This window comes from Colobus angolensis, unplaced genomic scaffold, assembly GCF_000951035.1.
Source record: "Colobus angolensis palliatus isolate OR3802 unplaced genomic scaffold, Cang.pa_1.0 Scaffold281, whole genome shotgun sequence".
Classification (NCBI taxonomy): Eukaryota; Metazoa; Chordata; class Mammalia; order Primates; family Cercopithecidae; genus Colobus; species Colobus angolensis.
Genome location: NW_012116055.1, coordinates 532,351 through 536,060, shown reverse-complemented (window position 1 = coordinate 536,060; position 3,710 = coordinate 532,351).

Below are 3,710 nucleotides of genomic sequence, written 5' to 3'. Positions count from 1 at the left end.
TTCTTTTTAGTCATTTAAATTTTCCAACAAATCTCATAATATTTGCAAAGACACACAATAATACAGTGAACATCTATATACTCATCACTTACATTTAATATTAGGTTGGTGCAAAAGTAATTGCGATTTTTGCCATTACTTTCAATGGCAAAAACCACAATTACTTTTGCACCAACCTAATAACTCTCAAGCTTTTTCCCTATTCGATTCATTTGTCTCTCTTTATTTCTTCCTGTTTCTTTCTTTCTTTCTTCTTTTCTTTCTTTCCTTCTTTACATCTTTCCTTCTGTCTTCTTAGAAGTGGAATCTTTCTCCCTTTCTCTCTCCCTTTCTCCTTCCCTCCTTTCTTCCCTTCTATTGTATCATTTCATCCCTTACATAGGTCATTTTGTGAAGTTCTAAAAAATATTGATGTTTTCTGACATAGCCATCATGCCTATCACCCTAACAAAATTAATGATTCTTTAGTATCAATTCATATTCAAATTTCCTTGATTATCCCAAAATTTTATTTTAAATCACTAAAAAGTCCAGCTTTGGACATTGACTAAGAAGAATGAAGTGGTGATTCCCAGCATGTTGTGAATCCTAACGGAAGAAGGATGGAGTCATAGCACATTTTAGAGGAGCTCTACGTGGTCTGAGCTGCAAATGAAAGGAGAACATAGAGTCCCCAACGACCATAGGAACCTTGCTGTTGCTTTTGGGATATGAGTCCTAACATGATAAGAAACCTGGTTGATCAGTAAAGTCAATTTTAATAACAGCAGGGAACTGGGGCTAACCTTCCGAGCTCCTCCACTCAGCTTTCTCAATGCATATTTATGATTTAATTTTAGGGCTTGTTGATTTACTTCCATTAGCCCATAAAAACCCTGATTCTTTTTGTTGTCCTTGAAACACAGTGGAAATTTCTCATGGGTCTGTGGTTAAGGACTGTTCTCCAAGGGGGTGAAGACAGCGCAGACTGGTCTTATATTGTTTGAGGACAGCAGGACAGGGAGTGAGCAGGGTTCTCCGCAGACCAATGCAAATTACTGCTACCCCTTTGCCCCACACTGCCACCTGCTGGAGTGGGTTGGGCACAACAAGCAGGACTCCCCTAGTATTAGTTCCCTATGGCACCTGTAACAAGCCTGGTGACTTGAAACAATACACATTTATTCTCTTACAGGTGTCAGAGGTCCAACACCTAAATTTTGGCCCAGTGAAAATGATTTTGGACTTCTGTTTGTTTGCCTTTTCCAGCCTGCATTCCTTGAACTCCTTGGCTCATGGCCACTGTGTCCAACTTCTAAGTCAGCAGTGCAGCTTAGACTTAGCAGCTTAGCAGTGCATCTTGCTTCGGTGGTCACAATGCCTTCTTCTTCTGAGTCAGCTCTCTTTCTGTCTCCCTCTTATAAGGACCCTAGTGGTTACATTTAGAGCATACTGGGATAATTTTGCTATCTCATGGTCCTTTATCACATTTGCAAAGACCGTTTTGCCCTGTAAAGCCACATTCACAGGTTTGGATATGAGGACCTGGATATCTATGGGGACCATTATTCAACCTACCACAATCCTCTTGAGAACAACTCATGCCCAGAGTAACACCACTTATATTTTTCGATCTCAAAGCCTTTTATAAGTGTTTTCCACTTGCTTATCCCAACAATCCTTTAAGGTAGGCAGGATTTGGGTTCCCCAGAGGCAAGACCCTGAGGCACGGAGTTAAGTGCAGGTAGTTTATTTGGGAGGAGATCCTAAAAAGCACAGGCAGGGTGTGGGGAAGTAAGATAGAGAAGGGAAAGAAAGCAACTCGGGGTAGGAAATCAGTCAGTTACCACTGGGAAACTGGAGCACAAATTCTCCTGGAGATTCTGAGAAACAGCAGAGTCACCTTATTTATCCCAACCATGGGCTGAAGAAGTTGGGGTTTTATCCACCGACTCACCACCCATCCTTGGTCAAGAGCAGCTCCAGAGCCATTCACTCTGGCACAACCAGCTTTCCTTGCCCCCAAGGCCAGTGTTCTCCCATGGCCAGAAAAAGAGCTCAGGGTGACAGGAGTTTTCAGGAAGCAGCCTAAGTAAGGAGGTGAATGCCAAGGGGTTAGCCCTGGCACCTGCAATGTCTGCTAGGATCCCCATTTACCAGTGAGACTCATTTATTCCTTCACCAGACATGTACTGAGTGCTTGCTTAGTCTGGGCCAGTGTGTCAGATGCTGGAGCTCACACAGAGGAGGCCTCCCTGCACTTGAGAAGCGCACAGCCTGTACAAATGTGCAGAGAGATTAAATTGTCATACACTATGGTAAGTGCTATGCCAGAACTATAAGTATTTGTGCCCATAAAGGGTGAGCAATTAAAATGAATTTTTTAAAAAAGGCATTATAAAATATAGAAGACTTCTGTCTAGAAGAGTCAGACAAATGTCCCCTCCATCATTGTAGCCAGACACCCAAATAAGGCACTTAAATAAAACAAGGTAAAATACCAAGTGACAGGGTCAGGTCACCTGGCGGGTGAACAGCAGAGCCAGGACAAGAAGCCACATTTTGTGACTCCTAAGGCAGTATTCCTTCCACTCTACCCAATAGTCTCTAGGAGATGAGACCTGGCACCGATCACAATGCCCAGCTCATAGTAGGTTCTCAGTATCTTCATGAAATGGACACAGAGCATTTGCTTGACCATGAGAAGGGAAAGTATAATGACCTAGTGCCCACTTACGGTCACTCTCCATTCCCACCACCAGGCCTAGGCAACCACTAATCTACTTTCTGTCTCTATGGATTTGCCTTTTCTGAAAAGTTTGTACAAATGGAATTATATACCATATGTTGCTTTGTCTGACATCTTCTGCTACTCATAATGTTTTTGAGGTTCATCCACGTTGTAGCATGTATTAATACTTTGTTAATTTTTATTGCCAAATAGTATTTCACTGCATGGTTTTATCATATTTTGTTTATTCATTTATCAGTTGATAGACATTTGGATTGTCTCAACTTTTTGACTATTGTGAGTAATACTATTATGAACATGTGTGTTCAAGTTCTTATGTGCATGTATGTTTTCATTTTTCATGGGTAGATACTTAGGAGCAGAATTTCTGGGTCATATGGTAACTCTATTTTGTAAGAAGGTACCAAACTGTTTACCAAAATGGATACCTCCCCTTATTTTATACTCTATTTTTCATTTTGAATTATTTTAAAGTAAATTATAGTCCTCAAGATATACCATGTAGCCAAAAAGCATTATCCCACTTAACAAATTGTCAATAATGCTTATTATCACAAATTCAGATTTCCACTATGGTTTCCCAAAAATATGAATATTTGAGTCACTGGAAAGTAACATGTCTCTTTGAAGATCAGTGAAGCGGCTTTCTGGTTTATATACCAGCCTCCTATGAGTTTCCTTAGTCTGACCAAGTGAATGAACGAGTTGACTGGCTGTTAGCTTGAGTCTTGGGCAGCCTGGATTTAAAAGATGAGCTGGAAATTTGAAGTGGGGACACAGGGAGGGCAAGTGTGTCAGCTGTGGGAGCCAAGCTGGATAGTGAGGTAAACTAAAGGACTAAGGCCACCCTATCAGGCTATGAGAGTAAGAATAAGAAGTGGAGAATGGGCCGGGTGCGGTGGCTCAAGCCTGTAATCCCAGCACTTTGGGAGGCCGAGATGGGTGGATCACAAGGTCAGGAGATCGAGACCATCCTGGC